The 26,860-nt window shown below is 48.3% G+C and overlaps 3 pseudogenes; 2 read left to right on the top strand and 1 right to left on the bottom strand.

Annotated features, from left to right (window-relative positions):
* The window catches only part of LOC135572513 (potassium voltage-gated channel subfamily H member 8-like), a 5,305-nt pseudogene extending 4,655 nt beyond the window's left edge, over positions 1–650 (bottom strand).
* Positions 651–667: 17 nt separating this feature from the next.
* On the top strand, positions 668–21,964 carry LOC135572514 (potassium voltage-gated channel subfamily H member 8-like; annotated as a pseudogene).
* A 3,741-nt stretch (positions 21,965–25,705) lies between these two features.
* Positions 25,706–26,860, top strand: part of LOC135572515 (potassium voltage-gated channel subfamily H member 3-like) — a 47,964-nt pseudogene continuing 46,809 nt past the window's right edge.

Consider the following 26,860-nt stretch of genomic DNA (forward strand, 5'->3'; position numbering starts at 1 on the left):
CACACCACCACACCACCACACCTCCTCCATGCTTCCCAGTGGGAAATACACATGCGGAGATCATCCGTTCACCCCCCACACCACCACCTCCTCCTCCATGCTTCCCAGTGGGAATACAGGCAGATCATCCGTCGACCCCCCACACCATACACCTCCTCTCCATGCTTCCAGTGGGCACACATGCGGAGTCATCCGCTCACCACACCATCACACCTCCTCCATGCTTCCCAGTGGGAAATACACATGCGGAGATCATCCGTTCACCCCCACACCATCACACTCCTCCTCCATGCTTCCCAGTGGAAATACACATGCGGAATCATCCGTTCACCCCACACCATCACACCTCCTCCTCCATGCTTCCCAGTGGGGAAATACACATGCGGAGATCATCCGTTCACCCCACACCATCACCTCCTCCTCCATAGCTCAGTGGGAAATACACATAAGATCATCCGTTCACCCCACACCACCACACCTCCTCCTCCATGCTTCCCAGTGGGAAATACACATGCGGAGATCATCATCCGCTTCCCAGTGGAAAATACACATGCGGAGATCATCACACCTCCTCCTCCATGCTTCCCAGTGGGAAATACACATGCGGAGATCATCCGTTCACCCCCCACCACCATCACCTCCTCCTCCATGCTTCCCAGTGAGGCACATGCGGAGATCATCCGTTCACCCCCACACCATCACCTCCTCCTCCATGCTTCCCAGTGGGAAATACACATGCGGAGATCATCCGTTCACCCCCACCATCACACCTCCTCCTCCATGCTTCCCAGTGGGTACACATGCGGAGATCATCGTTCACCCCCACACCATCCCACCTCCTCCTCCATGTGCTTCCCAGTGGGAAATACATGCGGAGATCATCCGTTCACCCCCACACCACCACACCTCCTCCTCCATGCTTCCCAGTGGGAAATACACATGCGGAGATCATCCGTTCACCCCCACACCACCACACCTCCTCCTCCATGCTTCCCAGTGGGAAATACACATGCGGAGATCATCCGTTCACCCCCACACCATCACACCTCCTCCTCCATGCTTCTCAGTGGGAAATACACATGCGGAGATCATCCGTTCACCCCCACACCATCACACCTCCTCCTCCATGCTTCCCAGTGGGAAATACACATGCGGAGATCATCCGTTCACCCCCACACCATCACACCTCCTCCTCCATGCTTCTCAGTGGGAAATACACATGCGGAGATCATCCGTTCACCCCCACACCATCACACCTCCTCCTCCATGCTTCCCAGTGGGAAATACACATGCGGAGATCATCCGTTCACCCCCACACCATCACACCTCCTCCTCCATGCTTCCCAGTGGGAAATACACATGCGGAGATCATCCGTTCACCCCCACACCATCACACCTCCTCCATGCTTCCCAGTGGGAAATACACATGCGGAGATCATCCGTTCACCCCCACACCATCACACCTCCTCCTCCATGCTTCCCAGTGGGAAATACACATGCGGAGATCATCCGTTCACCCCCACACCATCACACCTCCTCCTCCATGCTTCCCAGTGGGAAATACACATGCGGAGATCATCCATTCACCCCCACACCATCACACCTCCTCCTCCATGCTTCCCAGTGGGAAATACACATGCGGAGATCATCCGTTCACCTACCCTGCATCTCAAAAATACTTGGCGGATTGAACCAAAATTCTCAAATTTGGACTCATGCAACCAAAGGACAGATTTCCATTGGTCTAATGTCCATTGCTTGTGTTGTTTGGCCCAAGCATGTCGCTTCTTATTATTGGTGTCCTTTAGCAGTGGTTTCTTTGCAGCAATTCGACCATGAAGGCCTGATTCAACCAGTCTCCTCTCAACGGTTGATGTTGAGATGTGTCTGTTACTTGAACTCTGTGAAGCATTTATTTGGGCTGCAATCTGAGGTGCTAATGAAACGTATCCTCTGTAGCAGAGGTAACTCTGTGTCTTCCTTTCCTGTGGCGGTCTTCATGAGAGCCAGTTTCATCATATAGCTTGATGGTTTTTGCAACATCACTTGAAGAAACTTTAAAAGTTCTTGTCATTTTCCACATTGACTGACCTTCATGTCTTAAAGTAATGATGGACTGTCATTTCTCTTTGCTTATTTGAGCTGTTCTTGCCATAATATGGACTTGATCATTTACCAAATAGGGCTATCTTCTGTATACCCCCCTACCTTGTCACAACACAACTGATTGGCTGAAATGCATTACGAAGGAAAGAAATTCTACAAATTAACTTTTAACAAGACACACCTGTTAATTGAAATGCATTCCAGGTGACTACCTCATAAAGCTGGTTGAGAGAATGCCAAGAGTGTGCAAAGCTGTCATCAAGACTAAGGGTGGCTATTTGAAGAATCTCAAATATAAAATATATCTGGATTTGTTTGACTTTTTGGTTACTACATAATTCCATATGTGTTATTTCATAGTTTTGATGTCTTCACTATTATTCACCACAAAGAAGAGATTAGTAAAAATAAAGAAAAACACTTGAATGAGTAGGTGTGTCCAAACGTTTGACTGGTACTGTACATAGAAACACACACGCAGAATGGTGACTGATCACTTTGTTCTTTGGCCAAAGGGCTTCATAGAGATGTGGGGGTGCAGCCAGTGGCGTATCAATACCAGCCTCCTGCTGTGTCATCGATCCCCGAACCAAGAACATTTCTCACAACAACACCTCAAAGGCATCACTCAACTGTCAAACTTTCCAACTTTCAAGAACACACACACACACCTATGCGCACACACACACACACATCACACACGCGCAATACCAATGACCATTGACCTCTGCTTTCATGTCCCCTCCCTCCCCTCCTGTTCCCCTGTGCAGTACTTTGGGGTCCATCTGCTGAAGACAGTGCGGTTACTGCGTCTCCTGAGGCTGCTCCAGAAGCTGGAGCGTTACTCTGAGTACAGCGCCGTGGTTCTCACCCTGCTCATGTCTGCTCTTTCGCCCTGCTGTCCACTGGATGGCCTCGTCTGGTACTAATCGGACGCAAAGGAGATCGGGAAACAGCAACCTGAGCTCCTGGGATAATGGTGGGTAAACCTGGCAACAAAATAAACACACACACACTCACACACACACACACACACACACACACACACACACACACACACACACACACACACACACACACACTAAATCCCTATTAAATGGAATTTTAGTTATTAGTTCAATGATAATGAAGAGCTATTGGGACATTCAATAGTTAGCAACTTCCCACACATGTAAAGACACAGTGACTCCTTGATGGTAACTCCACACATGTAAAGACACAGTGACTCCTTGATGGTAACTCCTCACACTCAAAGACACAGTGATCTCCTTGATGGTAACTCCTCACATGTAAAGACAGTTACTCCTTGATGGTAACTCCACACATGTAAAGACAGTTACTCCTTGATAGTAACTCCTCACATGTAAAGACAGTGACTCCTTCATGGTAACTCCACACATGTAAAGACACAGTGACTCCTTGATGGTAACTCCTCACACTCAAAGACACAGTGACTCCTTGATGGTAACTCCTCACACTCAAAGACACAGTGACTCCTTGATGGTAACTCCTCACACTCAAAGACACAGTTACTCCTGATGGTAACTCACTCAAAGACACAGTGACTTCCTTGATGGTAACTCCACATGTAAAGACACAGCGACTCCTTGATGGTAACTCCTCACACTCAAAGACACAGTTACTCCTTGATGGTAACTCCACACATGTAAAGACACAGTTACTCCTTGATGGTAACTCCACACATGTAAAGACACAGTGACTCCTTGATGGTAACTCCTCACACTCAAAGACACAGTTACTCCTTGATGGTAACTCCTCACACTCAAAGACACAGTGACTCCTTGATGGTAACTCCTCACACTCAAAGACACAGTTACTCCTTGATGGTAACTCCACACATGTAAAGACACAGTGACTCCTTGATGGTAACTCCTCACACTCAAAGACACAGTTACTCCTTGATGGTAACTCCACACATGTAAAGACACAGTGACTCCTTGATGGTAACTCCACACACTCAAAGACACAGTTACTCCTTGATGGTAACTCCACACACTCAAAGACACAGTTACTCCTTGATGGTAACTCCACACAATGGAAGACACAGTGACTCCTTGATGGTAACTCCACACAATGGAAGACACAGTGACTCCTTGATGGTAACTCCACACATGTAAAGACAGTTACTCCTTGATGGTAACTCCTCACATGTAAAGACACAGTGACTCCTTCATGGTAACTCCTCACACTCAAAGACACAGTTACTCCTTGATGGTAACTCCTCACATGTAAAGACACAGTGACTCCTTTATAGTAACTCCACACATGTAAAGACACAGTTACTCCTTGATGGTAACTCCACACATGTAAAGACACAGTTACTCCTTGATAGTAACTCCACACATGTAAAGACAGTTACTCCTTGATGGTAACTCCACACATGTAAAGACACAGTTACTCCTTGATGGTAACTCCTCACATGTAAAGACACAGTTACTCCTTGATAGTAACTCCACACATGTAAAGACAGTTACTCCTTGATGGTAACTCCACACATGTAAAGACACAGTTACTCCTTGATGGTAACTCCTCACATGTAAAGACAGTTACTCATTGATGGTAACTCCACACATGTAAAGACAGTGACTCCTTGATAGTAACTCCACACATGTAAAGACAGTTACTCCTTGATGGTAACTCCACACATGTAAAGACAGTTACTCCTTGATGGTAACTCCACACACTCAAAGACACAGTGACTCCTTGATGGTAACTCCACACACTCAAAGACACAGTTACTCCTTGATGGTAACTCCTCACACTCAAAGATACAGTGACTCCTTGATGGTAACTCCACACATGTAAAGACACAGTGACTCCTTGATGGTAACTCCTCACACTCAAAGACACAGTTACTCCTTGATGGTAACTCCTCACACTCAAAGACACAGTGACTCCTTGATGGTAACTCCTCACACTCAAAGACACAGTTACTCCTTGATGGTAACTCCTCACACTCAAAGACACAGTGACTCCTTGATGGTAACTCCTCACACTCAAAGACACAGTTACTCCTTGATGGTAACTCCACACATGTAAAGACACAGTGACTCCTTGATGGCAACTCCTCACACTCAAAGACACAGTTACTCCTTGATGGTAACTCCACACATGTAAAGACACAGTGACTCCTTGATGGTAACTCCACACACTCAAAGACACAGTTACTCCTTGATGGTAACTCCACACATGTAAAGACAGTTACTCCTTGATGGTAACTCCACACATGTAAAGACAGTTACTCCTTGATGGTAACTCCTCACATGTAAAGACAGTGACTCCTTGATAGTAACTCCACACATGTAAAGACAGTGACTCCTTGATGGTAACTCCTCACATGTAAAGACAGTTACTCCTTGATGGTAACTCCACACATGTAAAGACAGTGACTCCTTGATAGTAACTCCACACATGTAAAGACACAGTTACTCCTTGATGGTAACTCCTCACACTCAAAGACACAGTGACTCCTTGATGGTAACTCCACACATGTAAAGACACAGTGACTCCTTGATGGTAACTCCTCACACTCAAAGACACAGTTACTCCTTGATGGTAACTCCACACATGTAAAGACACAGTTACTCCTTGATGGTAACTCCACACATGTAAAGACACAGTGACTCCTTGATGGTAACTCCTCACACTCAAAGACACAGTTACTCCTTGATGGTAACTCCTCACACTCAAAGACACAGTGACTCCTTGATGGTAACCTCACACTCCAAACAGTTACCTTTGATGCTTTGCAATCAACACATAAAGACACAGTGACTCCTTGATGGTAACTCACACTCAAAAGACACAAAGCTATCTTGATGGTAACTCCACATGTAAAGACACAGTGACTCTGATGTAACTCCACACACTCAAAGACACAGTTACTCCTTGATGGTAACTCCACACACCAAAGACAGTTACTCCTGATGGTAACTACACACATGGAAGATACAGTGACTTGATGGTAACTCCACACAAAAATGAAGACACAGTGACTTTGATGGTAACTCCACACATGCAAAGACAGCTACCCTTGATGGTAACTCCTCACATAAAAGACACAGTGACTCCTTCATGGTAACTCCTCACACTCAAAGACACAGTTACTTCTTGATGGTAACCTCACATGTAAAGACACAGTGACTCCTTTATAGTAACTCCACACATGCAAAGACACAGTTACTTCCTTGATGGTAACTCCACACATGTAAAGACACAGTTACTCCTTGATAGTAACTCCACACATGTAAAGACAGTTACCCTTGATGGTAACTCCACACATGTAAAGACACAGTTACTCCTTGATGGTAACTCCCTCACATGTAAAGACACAGTTACTTCCTTGATAGTAACTCACACATGTAAAGACAGTTACTCCTTGATGGTAACCCACACATGTAAAGACACAGTTACTCCTTGATGGTAACTCCTCACATGTAAAGACAGTTACTCATTGATGGTAACTCCACATGTAAAGACAGTGACTCCTTGATAGTAACTCCACACATGTAAAGACAGTTACTCCTTGATGGTAACTCCACACATGTAAAGACAGTTACCTTGATGGTAACTCCACACACTCAAAGACACAGTGACTCCTTGATGGTAACTCCACACACTCAAAGACACAGTTACTCCTGATGGTAACTCCTCACACTCAAAGATACAGTGCAAGACTCCTTTGATGGTAACTCCACACATGTAAAGACACAGTGACTTTTGATGGTAACTCCTCACACCAAAGACACAGTTACCCTTGATGTAACTCCTCACACTCAAAGACACAGTGACTCCTTGATGGTAACTCACACTCAGCTACCTTTGATGGTAACCTCACACTAAAGACACAGTGACTCTGATGGTAACCTCACACTCAAAGACACAGTTACTCCTTTGATGGTAACCCCACACATAAAGACACAGTGACTCTTGATGGCAACTCCTCACACTCAAAGACAGTTACCTGATGGTAACTCCACACATGTACAAGACACAGTGACTCCTTGATGGTAACTCCACACACCGAAGACACAGTTACTCTTTGATGGAACTCCACACACATGTAAAGACAGTTACCCTTTGATGTAACTCCACATGTGTAAAGACAGTTATTCCTTTGATAAAACTCCTCACATGTAAAGACAGTGACTCCTTTGATAGTAACTCCACACATGTAAAGACAGTGACCTTGATGGTAACTCTCACATGTAAAGACAGTTACTCCTTGATGGTAAACTCCACACATGAAAAGACAGTGACTTTTGATAGTAACTCCACACATGTAAAGACACAGGACTTTCTGATGGGTAACTCCACACACTCAAAGACACAGTTACCTGATGGTAACCCACATCTAAAGACAGTGACCGACCTTGATGGTAACTCCCACATGTAAAGACAGTGACACCCTTTATTGTAACCTCACATGTAAAGACAGTTACTCCTTTTGATGGTAACTCTCATACTCAAAAGACAGTGACTCCTTGATGGTAACTCACACTCAAAGACACAGTTACTCCTTGATTGTAACCACACATGTAAAGACACACGACTCCTTATTGGTAACTCCTCACTCAAAGACACAGTTACCCTGATGGTAACTCCACACATGTAAAGACACAGTGACTCTTTGACGGTAACTCCACACTAAAGACACAGTTACACCTTTTGATGGTAACTCCACACACTCAAAGACACAGTTACTCCTTGATGGTAACTTCCACAATGGAAGACACAGTGACTCTTGATGGTAACTCCACACAATGCATGACTCTGATGGTAACTCCACACATGTAAACAGTTACTCCCTGATGGTAACTCCTCACATGTAAAGACACAGCGGACTCTCTTCATAGTAACTCACACTCAAAGACACAGTTACTCCTTGATAGTAAATCACATGTAAAGACACAGTGACTCCCTTTATAGTAACTCCACACATGTAAATATTACAGTTACTCCTTGATGGTAACTCCACACATGTAAAGACACAGTTACTCCTTGATAGTAACTCCACATGTAAAGACAGTTACTCCTGATGGTAATCACACATGTAAAGACACAGTTACTCCTTACGGTAATCACATGTAAACACAGTTACTCCTTGATAGTAACTCCACACACATGTAAAGACAGTTACTCCTGGATGGTAACTCACACATGTAAAGACACAGTTACTTCCTTGATGGTGTAACCTCACATGTAAAGACAGTTACTCATTGATGGTAACTCCACACATGTAAAGACAGTGACTCCTTGATAGTAACTCCACACATGTAAAGACAGTTACTCCTTGATGGTAACTCACACATGTAAAGACAGTTACTCCTTGATGGTAACTCCACACACTCAAAGACACACAGTGACTTTGATGGTAACTCCACACCAAAAGACACAGTTACTCCTTGATGGTAACTCACACTCAAAGATACAGTGACTTGATGGTAACTCCACACATGTAAAGACACAGTGACTCTGATGGCAACTCACACTCAAAGACACAGTTACCTTTGATGGTAACTCCTCATACTAAAGACAGTGACTCCTTGATGGTAACTCACACTAAAGACACACATCTTTGATGGTAACCTCACACTCAAAGACACAGTGACCTCTGATGGTAACTCCTCACACCAAAGACACAGTTACTCCTTGATGGTAACTCACATGTAAAGACACAGTGACTCCTTGATGGTAACCTCACACTCTCAAAGACACAGTTACCCCTTGATGGTAACTCCACACATGTAAAGACACACTGACTCCTTGATGGTAACTCCACACACTCAAAGACACAGTTACTCCTTGATGGTAACTCCACACATGTAAAGACAGTTACTCCTTGATGGTAACTCCTCACATGTAAAGACAGTGACTCCTTGATAGTAACTCCACACATGTAAAGACAGTGACTCCTTGATAGTAACTCCACACATGTAAAGACAGTTACTCCTTGATGGTAACTCCTCACATGTAAAGACAGTGACTCCTTGATAGTAACTCCACACATGTAAAGACAGTGACTCCTTGATGGTAACTCCTCACATGTAAAGACAGTTACTCCTTGATGGTAACTCCACACATGTAAAGACAGTGACTCCTTGATAGTAACTCCACACATGTAAAGACACAGTGACTCCTTGATGGTAACTCCACACACTCAAAGACACAGTTACTCCTTGATGGTAACTCCACACATGTAAAGACAGTGACTCCTTGATAGTAACTCCACACATGTAAAGACAGTGACTCCTTGATGGTAACTCCACACAATGGAAGACACAGTTACTCCTTGATGGTAACTCCACACATGTAAAGACAGTGACTCCTTGATGGTAACTCCACACATGTAAAGACAGTTACTCCTTTATAGTAACTCCACACATGTAAAGACACAGTGACTCCTTGATAGTAACTCCTCACATGTAAAGACAGTTACTCCTTGATGGTAACTCCTCACATGTAAAGACACAGTGACTCCTTGATGGTAACTCCACACATGTAAAGACAGTTACTCCTTGATAGTAACTCCACACATGTAAAGACAGTTACTCCTTGATGGTAACTCCACACAATGGAAGACACAGTTACTCCTTGATGGTAACTCCAGCAGTGTTGAGCTGTTTGTCCAGCCCTGATTCCAGAATGACAATATCCAACCACAAGACTTTGGATAGCTGTTTTCTATTTTCTACAGTTATATATTAGCATCACGTAGCCAGCAACATGACCTTGTAACAAATGATCAGTTTGTGCTCTTCCATACATATGACTCCATCCTACTCTCCCTTTTTATTCTCTTGTCCTTGGAACTGTTTCTTTCGTTCAATATTAGTTAGCTGGTCCTCTGTCTGTCAGTTAGCTGGTCCTCTGTGTGTCAGTTAGCTGGTCCTCTGTCTGTCAGTTAGCTGGTCCTCTGTGTGTCAGTTAGCTGGTCCTCTGTCTGTCAGTTGGCTGGTCCTCTGTCTGTCAGTTAGCTGGTCCTCTGTGTGTCAGTTAGCTGGTCCTCTGTCTGTCAGTTGGCTGGTCCTCTGTCTGTCAGTTAGCTGGTCCTCTGTCTGTCAGTTAGCTGGTCCTCTGTCTCTCAGTTAGCTGGTCCTCTGTCTCTCAGTTAGCTGGTCCTCTGTCTCTCAGTTAGCTGGTCCTCTGTCTCTCAGTTAGCTGGTCCTCTGTCTGTCAGATAGCTGGTCCTCTGTCTGTCAGTTAGCTGGTCCTCTATGTGTCAGTTAGCTGGTCCCCTGTCTGTTAGTTAGCTGGTCCTCTGTCTGTCAAAGTTAGCTGGTCCTCTCTGTCTGTCTGTTAGCTGGTCCTCCTTAGCTGGTCTGTCAGTTAGCTGGTCCTCTGTCTGTGGGATAGCTGGTCCTCTGTCTCTCAAAGTTATTGGTCCTCTGTCTGTCAGTTAGCTGGTCCTCTGTCTCTCAGTTAGCTGGTCCTCTGTCTCTCAGTTAGCTGACCTCTGTCCCCAGTCAGTTAGCTGGTCCTCTGTCTGTCAGTTAGCTGGTCCTCTGTCTGTCAGTTATTGGTCCTCTGTCTGTCAGATAGCTGGTCCTCTGTCTGTCAGTTAAGGTCCTCTGACTGACAGTTAGCTGGTCTTCTGACTGACAGTTAGCTGGTCCTCGTCCACACAACCACTGTATTCTCTCTGTGTGTGTGTGTGTGTGTGTGTGTGTGTGTGTGTGTGTGTGTGTGTGTGTGTGTGTGTGTGTGTGCGTGTGTGCGTGTGCACATCAACTCAATCACCCCGAGGTTATACTGTACCTTAATATCACTCAGACTCACAGACACCAGGATATCAGACGGGTTCAAATAGTATTTGAAATCGCTCAATTACTTTGAGCATTTGCTTTAGCCTGGCTGGAGTGTCGGAATGGAGTTTTGCACTTTTGTGACTATTCTATTGGTTCCGCACCTGGCAAGCTCAATCAAGCACAGCCAAAGTATTTTAAATGACTTCAAATAGTATTTGGAAACCAAGGAACAGTGCACACACTAGTCAAGGGGCTAGAGAATTGGGATGCAGAGAGGGTGTCTCAGGGGTTTATTGAAGTTGTGATTACATGAGAGAGAAGATGAATTGGAGAGACAGGTGACCATGTTCTCTCTCTCTCTCTCTCTCTCTCTCGCTCTCTCTCTCTCTCTCTCTGTCTCTCTCTCTCTCTCTCTCTCTCTCTCTCTCTCTCTGTCTCTCTCTCTCTCTGTCTGTCTCTACATGATAATCACAGCTCTGTGAGATTCAGGTGTCATACAGAACATACTTCAACACCATGGACTGGGTCTGCATACAGAATTATACTTCAGTACCATGGACAGGATCTGCATACAGAACATACTTCAACACCATGGACAGGGTCTGCGTACAGAACATACTTCAGTGCCATGGACAGGGTCTGCATTCAGAACATACTTCAGCACCACGGACAGGGTCTGCATTCAGAACATACTTCAGCACCATGGACAGGGTCTGCATTCAGAACATACTTCAGCACCATGGACAGGGTCTGCGTACAGAACATACTTCAGTACCATGGACAGGGTCTGCGTACAGAACATACTTCAGTATCATGGACTGGGTCTGCATTCAGAACATACTTCAGCAACATGGACAGGGTCTGCATTCAGAACATACTTCAGCACCACGGACAGGATCTGCATTCAGAACATACTTCAGTGCCATGGACAGGGTCTGCATTCAGAACATACTGCAGCACCATATACAACTCCAGGGACTAGAGAGACAGTGCTGTCTGGCTCTGCATGTACAGGATAAATGAACACTGAATAAGAAGTCAGTATCAACTGACCACTGCACACAAGGCATGGATGCACACACACAGACACATACAAACACACACACACACACACACACACACACACACACACACACACACACACACACACACACACACACACACACACACACACACACACACACACATAATCACTGTGTCCTTTGGGTCCGTGGTGTCTGGTTCACATGTTAATGCAGCAATCTACTTAAAGGTCTTTAAGTAACTGCAGGAGAATTTGCATTACTGTGACATTTCTACTAAGTGATATAAATATTAACACTGTTCTCTAATCTCCCCAGGCTGGCTTCATGAACTGGCAAAACGTCTCGACACCCCTTACTTCCTGTCTCTTTAACATCATTCCTCGGAGTCACTGATTCGCTGCACACTTCTAGAACGAATGGGTTGGCAGCCATTACAATCACTGGAACACATCAGGGTCTGAGCCGATTGACAGGGATTTTCTCCTCCTTCAGCTCCGGCCAATGGAACAAAGAAAGGGGGCGGAGCCAGGTGAATGGCTCAGGGACCTCGGGGCGGCGCTAGGAGGCGGGGCCGTCAGTGAGGAGCTCCTACGTGACGTCTCTGTACTTCGCTCTGAGCAGTCTGACCAGCGTGGGCTTCGGAAACGTCTCAGCCAACACCGACTCAGAGAAGATCTTCTCCATCTGCACCATGCTCATAGGAGGTGAGACACGCTGACTCACTGTTAGGAGGTCAGACACGCTGACTCACTGTTAGGAGATGAGACACGCTGACTCACTGTTAGGAGGTGAGACACGCTGACTCACTGTTAGGAGGTCAGACACACTGACTCACTGTTAGGAGGTCAGACACGCTGACTCACTGTTAGGAGGTGAGACACGCTGACTCACTGTTAGGAGTTCAGACACGCTGACTCACTGTTAGGAGATGAGACACGCTGACTCACTGTTAGGAGATGAGACACACTGACTCACTGTTAGGAGGTGAGACATGCTGACTCACTGTTAGGAGGTGAGACATGCTGACTCACTGTTAGGAGATGAGACACGCTGACTCACTTGCCAGGAGGTGAGACACTCTGACCACTGTTAGGAGGTGAGACACACTGACTCACTGTTAGGAGATGAGACACGCTGACTCACTGTTAGGAGATGAGACACACTGACTCACTGTTAGGAGGTGAGACACGCTGACTCAGTGTTAGGAGATGAGACACTCTGACTCACTGTTAGGAGGTGAGACACGCTGACTCACTGTTAGGAGATGAGACACTCTGACTCACTGTTAGGAGATGAGACACTCTGACTCACTGTTAGGTGGTGAGACACGCTGACTCACTGTTAGGAGGTGAGACACGCTGACTCACTGTTAGGAGGTGAGACACTCTGACTCACTGTTAGGAGGTGAGACACGCTGACTCACTGTTAGGAGGTGAGACACGCTGACTCACTGTTAGGAGGTGAGACACGCTGATTCACTGTTAGGAGGTGAGACACGCTGACTCACTGTTAGGGAGGTGAGACATCGCTGACTCACTGTTAGAGGTGAGACACACTGACCACTGTTAGGAGATGAGACACGCTGACTCACTGTTAGAGGTGAGACACACTGACTCACTGTTAGGAGGTGAGGACACACTGACTCACTGTTAGAGGTGAGACACTCTGACCACTGTCAGTGAGGTGAGACATGCTGACTCACTGTTAGGAGTGAGACACGCTGACTCACTGTTAGGAGGTGAGACACGCTGACTCACTGTTAGGGAGGTGAGACACACTGACTCACTGTTAGGAGTGGTGAGACACACTGACTCACTGTTAGGAGATGAGACACGCTGACTCACTGTTAGGAGGTGAGACACGCTGACTCAGTGTTAGGAGATGAGACACTCTGACTCACTGTTAGGAGGTGAGACACACTGACTCACTGTTAGGAGGTGAGACACGCTGACTCCCAGTGTTAGGAGTGAGACACTCTGACCACTGTTAGGAGAGGTGAGACACGCTGACTCAGTGTTAGGAGGTGAGACACGCTGACCTCACTGTTAGAGGTGAGACACGCTGACTCACTGTTAGGAGGTGAGACACGCCTGACTCACTGTTAGGAGGTGAGACACGCTGACTCACTGTTAGGAGGTGAGACACGCTGATCACTGTTAGGAGGTGAGACACACATTGACTCACTGTTAGGAGGTGAGACACTGACTCACTGTTAGAGATGAGACACACTGAACTCACTGTTAGTGAGGTGAGACACACTGACTCACTTGTTAGGAGGTGAGACACGCTGACTCACTGTTAGAGAGGTGAGACACGCCTGACTCACTGTTAGGAGGTGAGACACGCTGACTCACTGTTAGAGGTGAGACACGCTGACTCACTGTTAGGAGGTGGAGACACGCTGACTCACTGTTAGGAGATGAGACACTGATCACTGTTAGTGAGTGAGACACACTGACTCACTGTTAGGAGGTGAGACACGCCTGACTCACTGTTAGAGGTGAGACACACTGACTCACTGTTAGGAGGTGAGACACGCTGACTCACTGTTAGGAGATGAGACACACTGACTCAGTGTTTCGGGGCTAGCATGAAGCATTAGAGTGGACGGTCCCCCCCTAACAATGAAAGTTTATCACATCTCTGCCTTCCTGCCTTGTGGTTCTGTAAACACTATCAGCACACTTGGTCAAGCACAAGTATGAGCCCTAAAACATGGCCCCCAGCCCTGGCACCATGGCAACCCCATCCCATAACTACTGTGTTCTCAGATTGCCCATCCAAGGCAGGGAGAGACAGGAGGGTCAAGGAGTTGAGGACGTTATATAAACCTTAACCTTTCCATCTAATTCTGACACAGAGTTCAACCACATCAGCAGGAATGTTTACCAGAGTTGGTTCAACCAAACTCAATCATATATCAACACACGTCTGATGTTGGCGTAATGTTGACATGATGTTGACATGATGTTGAGGTGATGTTGTTGTGATATTGACGTGATGTTGACGTGATGGTGATGTTGAGGTTATGTTGAGGTGATGTTGAGGGGATTTTGGGTTGATGTTGAGGTTATGTTGAGGTTATGTTGATGTGATGTTGAGGTTATGTTGAGGTTATGTTGATGTGATGTTGACATGATGTTGAGGTGATGTTGACGTGATGTTGACGTGATGTTGACGTGATGTTGACGTTATGTTGACGTGATGTTGAGGTTATGTTGAGGGGATTTGGGGTTGATGTTGAGGTTATGTTGAGGTTATGTTGATGTGATGTTGAGGTTATGTTGAGGTTATGTTGATGTGATGTTGACATGATGTTGAGGTGATGTTGACGTGATGTTGACGTGATGTTGACGTTATGTTGACGTGATGTTGACGTTATGTTGACGTGATGTTGATTTGATGTTGAGGTGATGTTGACGTGATGTTGACGTTATGTTGACGTTATGTTGACGTGATGTTGACGTTATGTTGACGTTATGTTGACGTGATGTTGACATGATGTTGACGTTATGTTGACGTGATGTGATGTTGAGGTGATGTTGATGTGATGTTGAGGTGATGTTGACGTGATGTTGAGATGATGGTGACGTGATGTTGACGTGATGTTGAGGTTATGTTGATGTGATGTTGAGGTTATGTTGATGTGATGTTGAGGTGATGTTGAGGTTATGTTGATGTGATGTTGAGGTTATGTTGAGGTTATGTTGATGTGATGTTGAGGTGATGTTGAGGTGATGTTGATGTGATGTTGAGGTTATGTTGATGTGATGTTGAGGTTATGTTGATGTGATGTTGACGTGATGTTGATGTGATGTTGATTTGATGTTGACATGATGTTGAGGTGATGTTGACGTGATGTTGAGGTTATGTTGATGTGATGTTGAGGTGATGTTGACATGATGTTGATGTGATGTTGACTTCAGGTCTGTAGCTAGTAGGAGGCCAGTGGTCCACACACAGACGACAGATTGGAAGAGGTCTGACAGCAAAATAAATATGTTCGGCTTGCTCTTTGATTAACTGAGGATTGCCTCCCAAAACAATCTAGTGTCAGGGACACACCGTGACATGTAGCTATGGCAACGGAGGCAGCTGGGCAGAGCAGGATGCCAGTTAGGAAGCACTTTGATGCCAAGATTGTGCCAGTCTGAGCCCTGGAAAGGGTTGCAACTCAGACCACATCCTTAGAGATTTACTGTAGAAAACAAGAATGGATGGATGGAGGGGAATGGATGGATGGATGGATGGATGGATGGAGGGAGGGAGGGAGGGAGGGAGGTGGATGGATGGATGGAGGGAGGGTGGGATTGAGGAATGGATAGAGGGAGGGTGGGATTGAGGAATGGATAGAGGGAGGGCAGGAGGGTGGATGGCTGTATGAATGAATCCACTAACTGTTCACCAATATCAATTGTCCAGTAATTGATCAACAATTCCATCAAATTAGCACTGTGCTGAACCAGTGAAGACAATCAACCACTCTTCCACCTCTCCTCACCCTCTCCTCCCCTCTCTCCTCTCCAACCCTCTCCCTCTTCCAACCCTCTCCCTCTCCAACCCCTCCCCTCTCCTCCCTTTCCAACCCTCCACCTTCTCTCCCCTCTCTCCAACCCCTCCACCCCTCTCCAACCCCTCCACCCTCTCCTCTCCAACCCCCACCCTCTCTCTCCAACCCTCCACCCCTCTCCTCTTCCTTTTTTCAACCTCCCTCCACTCTTTATACTCTCTCCTTCTAACCCTCCACCCTCTCCCTCTCCAACCCTCCACCCTCTCCTTTCAACCCCTCCACCCATCTCCTCAAACCCTCCACTCTCTCCCCACAACCCTCCACCTTCTCCTCTCAACCCTCCACCTCTCTCCTCTCAACCTCTCCACCCTCTCTCCCCTCTCCAACCCTCCACCCCTCCCTCTCCACCCTCTTTCCTTCCACCCCTCCACCCTCCCTTCTCCACCCCTCCTCCCCTCTTCCTCTCCACCCCTCCACCCCTCCTCTCTCCACCCTCCACCCTCTCCACCTTCTCCCCTCTCCACCCTCCACCCTCTTCCTCTCCACCCTTTCCTCTCTCCACCTCCTCCACCTCCACCTCTCTTCCACCTCCCTCCTTCTCCACCCTCCCTCTCTAATTCTTCCCCTCCCTCCTCTCCACTCCCTCCACCTTCTCCTTCTCCACCCTTCCACCTCTCCGCCTCCCTCTCCACCCCTCCACCTCTCCTTCTCCACCCTTCCACCCCTCCACCCCTCCCTCTCCCCCTCCTTCTCCACCCTCCACCTCTCCACCCCTCCTCTCCCCCTCCTTCTCCCCTCCACCTCTCCACCCCTCCCTCTCCCGCTCCTTCTCCACCCCTCCCTCTCCACCCCTCCCTCTCCACCCCTCCACCTCTCCTTCTCCACCCCTCCCTCTCCCCCTCCCTCTCCACCCCTCCCCATCCCTCTCTCCCCCTCCCTCTCCACCTCTCCTTCTCCACCCTTCCACCTCTCCCCCAGCCCTGATGCATGCTGTGGTATTCGGTAACGTGACAGCCATCATCCAGAGGATGTACTCTCGGCGCTCCCTCTACCACACACGTACCAAGGACCTGAAGGACTTTATCCGGGTCCACGGGCTGCCCAAGGCCCTGGAACAACGCATGATGGAGTGCTTCCAGACCACCTGGTCCGTCAACAACGGCATCGACGTCAGCGAGGTGAGCTACCAGGTTTTATGATCTGACCTCAGGCTGTGAACAGGTCAAAGGTTACAATCTGTCTCTGTCATTTTAGGTTACGGCCATACAGAGTTTGTATCCAAAATAGATTTCCTATAGGCCGTTCTGGCTCACACAATGCTAACTTACTTATTAAGGTAGATTTAGCCAATGGTTATTCTATGAGGTTAATACATTGAATGAGGAAGTGAAAAAGTTTACATTTGTTAAACTTTGATGGATAGAATAGTAGACAGATGTGGAATGTGTTCTTTATTCATCTCTCCTTTCCTCTCCTCTTCTTTCCTCTTCTCTTCTCCTCCTCTTCTCCTCTCCTCTCGTCTCCTCCCCTCTCTCTCTCCTCTCCTCTCCTCTTCTCTCCTATTTTCTTCTCTCTCTCCTCTCTCTCCTCTCCCTCTCTCCTTTCATCTCTCTGTCTCGCTCCTCTCTCTCTCCCCCCTCTCACTCTTCTCTCTCCTGTCTCGCTCCTCTCCTCTCTCTCTCCTCTCCCTCTTTTCCTCTCACTGTCCTCTCCTCTCCTCTCCTCTCCTCTCCTCTCCTCTCCTCTCCTCTCCTCTCCTCTCCTCTACCGTAGCTGTTGAAAGACTTCCCAGATGAGTTGAGGGCAGACATCGCCATGCAGCTGAACAAGGATCTCCTGCAGCTGTCTCTGTTTGAGTCGGCCAGTAGGGGTGTCTGCGCTCCCTGTCCCTCATCATAAAGACATCGTTCTGCGCCCGGGGAGTATCTCATCCGCCAGGGAGACGCCCTGCAGGCCATCTACTTTGTCTGCTCTGGGTCCATGGAGGTGCTGAAGGACAACACAGTGCTGGCTATACTGGGTAGGGGACTGGCAGTGTGTGGGGGTATGTCTACTTTGTCTGCTCTGGGTCCATGGAGGTGCTGAAGGACAACACGGTGCTGGCTATACTGGGTAGGGGACTGGCAGTGTGTGGGGGTATGTCTACTTTGTCTGCTCTGGGTCCATGGAGGTGCTGAAGGACAACACGGTGCTGGCTATACTGGGTAGGGGACTGGCAGTGTGTGGGGGTATGTCTACTTTGTCTGCTCTGGGTCCATGGAGGTGCTGAAGGACAACACGGTGCTGGCAATACTGGGTAGGGGACTGGCAGTGTGTGGGGGTATGTCTACTTTGTCTGCTCTGGGTCCATGGAGGTGCTGAAGGGCAACACTGTGCTGGCATATACTGGGTAGGGGACTGGCAGTGTGTGGGGTATGTCTACTTTGTCTGCTCTGGGTCCATGGAGGTGCTGAAGGACAACACGGTGCTGGCTATACTGGGTAGGGGACTGGCAGTGTGTGGGGGTATGTCTACTTTGTCTGCTCTGGGTCCATGGAGGTGCTGAAGGGCAACACAGTGCTGGCTATACTGGGTAGGGGACTGGCAGTGTGTGGGGTATGTCTACTTTGTCATGGTGTTGGGGGTGGTGGTAGGACTATAAACCTTCTAAAACATCTGTGCAGCCTTCATCGCTGTCTTTACCATTTAGCCATTGTAGGTGTGTGTTTGCAGGGCATGTGTGTGTGTGTGTGTGTGTGTGTGTGTGTGTGTGTGTGCACTGCCATCTGCCAGAACATGTTTCTCAGATTCATTGGTATGAGGCCTGTATTATAGATGATGTGTTAAGTTATTAACATGGAGGGGGTTCAGTATAGAACGTGTTGACCAGAGGCCAGTACACAACCATGATTTATAGATGCCACACATTACATATGAGCCAAAATTAGTGTATCTGGGGTGGGTGGGTGTCTTATGTCTGTGTGTTGGATCACTTCATGGTGACCTGATTGGCTCTGACCTTCCTGGTTGTGTTTCCTATGTATCCCCAGGTTGTGGAGACCTGATTGGCCTGACTCCCTGTGTGTGTTTCCATCCCCAGGTTGTGGAGACCTGATTGGCTCTGACTTCCTGTGTGTGTTTCCTATGTATCCCCAGGTTGTGGAGACCTGATTGACTCTGACTTCCTGTGTGTTTCCTATGTATCCCCAGGTTGAGAGACCTGATTGACTCTGACCTCTGTGTGTGTTTTCTATGTATCCCCAGGTTGTGGAGACCTGATTGGCTCTGACTTCCTGTGTGTGTTTCCTATGTATCCCCAGGTCGTGGAGACCAGATTGGCTCTGACTTCCTGTGTGTGTTTCCTATGTATCCCCAGGTTGTGGAGACCTGATTGGCTCTGACTTCCTGTGTGTGTTTCCTATGTATCCCCAGGTTGTGGAGACCTGATCGGCTCTGACTTCCTGTGCTGTTTTCCTATGTATCTCCAGGTCGTGGGGACCTGATCGGCTCTGACTTCTGTGTGTGTTTCCTATGTATCCCCAGGTTCCTGGCTCCTGACCCTGTGTTGTTTCCTATGTATCCCCAGGTCGTGGGGACCTGATCGGCTCTGGACTTCCTGTGTGTGTTTCCTATGTATCTCCAGGTTGTGGGGACCTGATTGCTCTGACTTCCTGGTTGTGTTTCCTATGTATCTCCTTCGGGGACCTGATCGGCTCTGTGTGTGTTTCCTATGTATCCCCAGGTTGTGGAGACCTGATCGGCTCTGACTTCCTGTGTGTGTTTCTATGCATCTCCAGGTTGTGGACCTGATCGGCTCTGACTTCCTGTGTGTGTTTCCTATGTATCTCCAGGTTGTGAGACCTGATCGGCTCTGACTTCCTGTGTGTTTCCTATGTATCTCCAGGTCGTGGAGACCTGATCGGCTCTGACTTCCTGTGTGTGTTTCCTATGTATCCCCAGGTTGTGGAGACCTGATTGGCTCTGACTTCCTGTGTGTTTCCTATGTATCCCCAGGTCGTGGGGACCTGATCGGCTCTGACTCCCTGGTTGTGTTTCCTATGTATCTCCAGGTGTGGAGACCTGATTGCCCTGACTTCCTGGTTGTGTTTCCTATGTATCCCCAGGTTGTGGGACCTGATCGACTCTGACTTCCTGGTTGTGTTTCCTATGTATCCCCAGGTTGTGGGGACCTGATTGCCTCTGACTTCCTGTGTGTTTCCTATGTATCTCCAGGTCGTGGAGACCTGATTGGCTCTGACTTCCTGGTTGTGTTTCCTATGTATCTCCAGGTTGTGGAGACCTGATCGCTCTGACTTCCTGTGTGTGTTTCTATGTATCTCCAGGTTGAGACCTGATTGGCTCTGACTCCCTGGTTGTGTTTCCTATGTATCTCCAGGTTGTGGAGACCTGATCGGCTCTGACTTCCTGTGTGTGTTTCCTATGTATCCCCAGGTTGTGGAGACCTGATTGGCTCTGACTTCCTGGTTGTGTTTCCTATGTATCCCCAGGTCGTGGGGACCTGATCGGCTCTGACTTCCTGTGTGTGTTTCCTATGTATCTCCAGGTTGTGGAGACCTGATTGCTCTGACTTCCTCTGACTTCCTGTGTGTGTTTCCTATGTATCTCCAGGTTGTGGAGACCTGATTGGCTCTGACTTCCTGTGTGTGTTTCCTATGTATCTCCAGGTCGTGGAGACCTGATTGGCTCTGACTCCCTGGTTGTGTTTCCTATGTATCTCCAGGTCGTGGAGACCTGATCGGCTCTGACTTCCTGACCAAGGAGCAGGTGATCAAGACCAATGCCAATGTGAAGGCCCTGACCTACTGTGACCTGCAGTACATCAGTCTGAAGGGGCTCAGAGAGGTGCTCTGGCTCTACCCAGAGTACGCCCAGAAGTTCATCACTGAGATACAACATGATCTGACTTACAATCTGAGAGAGGGGCATACGGCTGAGGTGATTAGTAGACACACAAAACAGAACGCATTCACTGGGACTCTCTGTCTCTCTCTCTCTATCTCTCTCTATCCTCCACCTGTCTCTCTATCTCTCCCCCATCTCTCTCTCTCTCTCTCTCTCTCTCTCTCTCTCTCTCTCTCTCTCTCTCTTCTCTCTCTCTTCTCTCTCTCTCTCTCTCTATCTCTCTCTATCCTCCACCTGTCTCTCTATCTCTCCCCCCATCTCTCTCTCTCTCTCTCTCTCTCTCTCTCTCTCTCTCTCTTCTCTCTCTCTTCTCTCTCTCTCTCTCTCTCTATCTCTCTCTATCCTCCACCTGTCTCTCTATCTCTCCCCCATCTCTCTCTCTCTCTCTCTCTCTCTCTCTCTCTCTCTCTCTCTCTCTCTCTCTCTCTCTCTCTCTCTCTCTCTCTCTCTCTCTCTCTCTCTCTCTCTCTCTCTCTCTCTCTCTCTCTCTCTCTCTCTCTCTCTCTCTCTCTCTCTGTCTCTGTCTGGATTAGAAATAGCAGCAGTTTCTCAGAGTGTGCCACGGCATCTAAAAATAGCATGAAAGAGAGGAGGTGGTTGTCCCTGAAGGCCTGTCCCCCCCTCTGCCTACAGCACAAAGCCCCCCGGATTAATATAGATCCACAACAAACAGATGGGTAGATCAGTAGTGAAGGGTGTAGAGGGGAGATCTCCTGATAACTTCAGAGCTGCAGTAGATCAGTAGTGAAGGTGTAGAGGGGAGATCTCCTGATAACTTCAGAGCTGCAGTAGATCAGTAGTAAAGGATGTAGAGGGGAAGTCTCCCTGTAACTTATCAGAGCTGCAGTAGGAGGGGAGATCTCTGATAACTTCAGAGCTGCAGTAGATCAGTAGTAAAGGATGTAGAGGGGAGATCTCCTGATAACTTCAGAGCTGCAGTAGATCAGTAGTAAAGGATGTAGAGGGGAGATCTCCTGATAACTTCAGAGCTGCAGTAGATCAGTAGTAAAGGATGTAGAGGGGAGATCTCCTGATAACTTCAGAGCTGCAGTAGATCAGTAGTAAAGGGTGTAGAGGAGTCTCCTGTCAGAGCTGCAGTAGGTAGTAAAGGATGTAGAGGGAGATCCTGATCACGTCAGGGCTGTAGTAGATCAGTAGTGAAGGTTGTAGAGGGGAGATCTCCTGATGACGTCAGGGCTGTAGTAGATCAGTAGTGAAGGATGTAGAGGGGAGATCTCCTGATGATGTCAGAGCTGCAGCCCAGCTGGAATTCTCTAGATCTGTATGGATATCACACACACACATACACACACACACACACACACACACACACACACACACACACACACACACACACACACACACACACACACACACACACACACACACACACACACACACACATGACCACACACACACACTCTCTGACGCTGAGGCAGAGAATCAAACAGAACATTCCCTCCTCAGTGCTGTTCTCCCCAGGCATCCCACTGCTAACTGGACCCTCTGATCTAAAATAGGTCTCTGCTATGGGGACATTGGGCTGGTATAGAACAGAGGAGGAGACAGACCCTCTGATCTCAGGTCTCTGCTATGGGGACGTTGGGCTCCTAGAGGCTAGAATATAGGCGTTCTGGTATGAGGCAAGAGGAGAGAGACCCTCTGATCTAAATATAGGTCTCTGCAATGGGGACGTTGGGCTGGTATAGAGGCAAGAGGAGGAGAGGAGAGACCCTCTGATCTAAATATAGGTCTCTGCAATGGGGACGTTGGGCTGGTATAGAGGCAAGAGGAGGAGAGACCCTCTGATCTAAATATAGGTCTCTGCTATGGGGACGTTGGGCTGGTATAGAGGCAGAGAGGAGAGGAGGACCCTCTGATCTAAATATAGGCCCTGCTATGGGGACGTTGGGGCTGGTATAGAGGCAAGGAGGAGGAGAGACCCTCTGATCTAAATATAGGTCTGCAATGGGGACGTTGGGGCTGGTATAGAGGCAGAGGAGGAGAGGAGAGACCTCTGATCTAAATATAGGTCTCTGCAATGGGGACGTTGGGCTGGTATAGAGGCAAGAGGAGGGAGAGGAGAGACCCTCTGATCTAAATATAGGTCTCTGCTAAGTGGGGACGTTGGGCTGGTATAGAGGCAAGAGGAGGAGAGGAGAGACCCTCTGATCTAAATATAGGTCTCTGCTATGGGGACGTTGGGCTGGTATAGAGGCAAGAGGAGAGAGGAGAGACCCTCTGATCTAAATATAGGTCTCTGCTATGGGGACGTTGGGCTGGTATAGAGGCAAGAGAGGAGGAGAGGACCCTCTGATCTAAATATAGGTCTGCTATGGGGACGTTGGGCTGGTATAGAGGCAAGAGGAGGAGAGGAGAGGCCCTCTGATCTAAATATAGGTCTCTGCCATGGGGACGTTGGCTGGTATAGAGGCAAGAGGAGGAGAGGAGAGACCCTCTGATCTAAATATAGGTCTCTGCTATGGGGACGTTGGGCTGGTATAGAGAGGGCAAGAGGAGGAGAGGAGAGACCCTCTGATCTAAATATGAGTCTGCTATGGGGACGTTGGGCTGGTATAGAGGCAAGAGGAGGAGAGGAGAGACCTCTGATCTAAATATAGGTCTCTGCTATGGGGACCCAGGCTGGTATAGAGGCAAGAGGAGGAGAGGAGAGACCCTCTGATCTAAATATAGGTCTCTGCTATGGGGACGTTGGGGCTGGTATAGAGGCAAGAGGAGGAGAGGAGAGAGACCCTCTGATCCAAATATAGGTCTCTGCTATGGGGACGTTGGGCTGGTATAGAGGCAAGAGGAGGAGAGGAGAGACCCTCTGATCCAAATATAGGTCTCTGCTATGGGGACGTTGGGCTGGTATAGAGGCAGAGAGGAGAGGGAGACCCTCTGATCCAAATATAGGTCTCTGCTATGGGGACGTTGGGCTGGTATAGAGGCAAGAGGGAGGAGAGGAGAGACCCTCTGATCTAAATATAGGTCTCTGCTATGGGGACGTTGGGCTGGTATAGAGGCAAGAGGAGGAGAGGAGAGACCTCTGATCTAAAATAGGTCTCTATGGGGACGTTGGGCTGGTATAGAGGCAAGAGGAGGAGAGGAGACCCTCCTGATCTAAATAGGTCTCTGCTATGGGGACGTTGGGCTGGTATATAGAGGCAAGAGGAGGAGAGAGAGACCCTCTGATCCTAAATATAGGTCTCACTGGGGCGTTGGGCTGGTATAGAGGCAAGAGGAGGAGAGGAGGGCCTTCTGATCTAAATATAGGTTCTCTGCTATGGGGACGTTGGGCTGGTATAGAGGCAAGAGGAGGAGAGGAGAGACCCTCTGATCTAAATATAGGTCTCTGCTATGGGGACGTTGGGCTGGTATAGAGGCAAGAGGAGGAGAGGAGAGACCCTCTGATCTAAATATAGGTCTCTGCTATGGGGACGTTGGGCTGGTATAGAGGCAAGAGGAGGAGAGTGAGAGACCCTCTGATCTAAATATAGGTCTCTGCTATGGGGACGTTGGGCTGGTATAGAGGCAAGAGGAGGAGAGGAGAGACCCTCTGATCTAAATATAGGTCTCTGCTATGGGGACGTTGGGCTGGTATAGAGGCAAGAGGAGGAGAGGAGAGACCCTCTGATCTAAATATAGGTCTCTGCTATGGGGACGTTGGGCTGGTATAGAGGCAAGAGGAGGAGAGGAGAGACCCTCTGATCTAAATATAGGTCTCTGCTATGGGGACGTTGGGCTGGTATAGAGGCAAGAGGAGGAGAGGAGAGACCCTCTGATCTAAATATAGGTCTCTGCTATGGGGACGTTGGGCTGGTATAGAGGCAAGAGGAGGAGAGGAGAGACCCTCTGATCTAAATATAGGTCTCTGCTATGGGGACGTTGGGCTGGTATAGAGGCAAGAGGAGGAGAGGAGAGACCCTCTGATCTAAATATAGGTCTCTGCTATGGGGACGTTGGGCTGGTATAGAGGCAAGAGGAGGAGAGGAGAGACCCTCTGATCTAAATATAGGTCTCTGCTATGGGGACGTTGGGCTGGTATAGAGGCAAGAGGAGGAGAGGAGAGACCCTCTGATCTAAATATAGGTCTCTGCTATGGGGACGTTGGGCTGGTATAGAGGCAAGAGGAGGAGAGGAGAGACCCTCTGATCTAAATATAGGTCTCTGCTATGGGGACGTTGGGCTGGTATAGAGGCAAGAGGAGGAGAGGAGAGACCCTCTGATCTAAATATAGGTCTCTGCTATGGGGACGTTGGGCTGGTATAGAGGCAAGAGGAGGAGAGGAGAGACCCTCTGATCTAAATATAGGTCTCTGCTATGGGGACGTTGGGCTGGTATAGAGGCAGAGGAGAGGGAGAGACCCTCTGATCTAAATATAGGTCTCTGCTATGGGGGCGTTGGAGCTGAGTATAGAGGCAAGAGGAGAGGAGGGACCCTCATAGATCTAAATATAGGTCTCTGCTATGGGGACGTTGGGCTGAGTATAGAGGCAAGAGGAGGAGAGGAGAGACCCTCTGATCTAAATATAGGTCTCTGCTATGGGGACGTTGGAGCTGGTATAGAGGCAAGAGGAGAGGAGAGACCCTCTGATCTAAATATAGGTCTCTGCTATGGGGACGTTGGGCTGGTATAGAGGCAAGAGGAGGAGAGGAGAGGCCCTCTGATCTAAATATAGGTCTCTGCTATGGGGACGTTGGGCTGGTATAGAGGCAAGAGGAGGAGAGGAGAGACCCTCTGATCTAAATATAGGTCTCTGCTATGGGGACGTTGGGCTGGTATAGAGGCAAGAGGAGGAGAGGAGAGACCCTCTGATCTAAATATAGGTCTCTGCTATGGGGACGTTGGGCTGGTATAGAGGCAAGAGGAGGAGAGGAGAGACCCTCTGATCTAAATATAGGTCTCTGCTATGGGGACGTTGGGCTGGTATAGAGGCAAGAGGAGGAGAGGAGAGACCCTCTGATCTAAATATAGGTCTCTGCTATGGGGACGTTGGGCTGGTATAGAGGCAAGAGGAGGAGAGGAGAGACCCTCTGATCTAAATATAGGTCTCTGCTATGGGGACGTTGGGCTGGTATAGAGGCAAGAGGAGGAGAGGAGAGACCCTCTGATCTAAATATAGGTCTCTGCTATGGGGACGTTGGGCTGGTATAGAGGCAAGAGGAGGAGAGGAGAGACCACTCTGATCTAAATATAGGTCTCTGCTATGGGGACGTTGGGCTGGTATAGAGGCAAGAGGAGGAGAGGAGAGACCCTCTGATCTAAATATAGGTCTCTGCTATAGGGACGTTGGGCTGGTATAGAGGCAAGAGGAGGAGAGGAGAGACCCTCTGATCTAAATATAGGTCTCTGCTATGGGGACGTTGGGCTGGTATAGAGGCAAGAGGAGGAGAGGAGAGACCCTCTGATCTAAATATAGGTCTCTGCTATAGGGGACGTTGAGGCTGGTATAGAGGCAAGAGGAGGAGAGGAGAGACCCTCTGATCTAAATGAGGTCTCTGCTATGGGGACGTTGGGCTGGTATAGAGGCAAGAGGAGGAGAGGAG

Source organism: Oncorhynchus nerka, linkage group LG2 (genome assembly GCF_034236695.1).
Source record: "Oncorhynchus nerka isolate Pitt River linkage group LG2, Oner_Uvic_2.0, whole genome shotgun sequence".
Lineage (NCBI taxonomy): Eukaryota > Metazoa > Chordata > Actinopteri > Salmoniformes > Salmonidae > Oncorhynchus > Oncorhynchus nerka.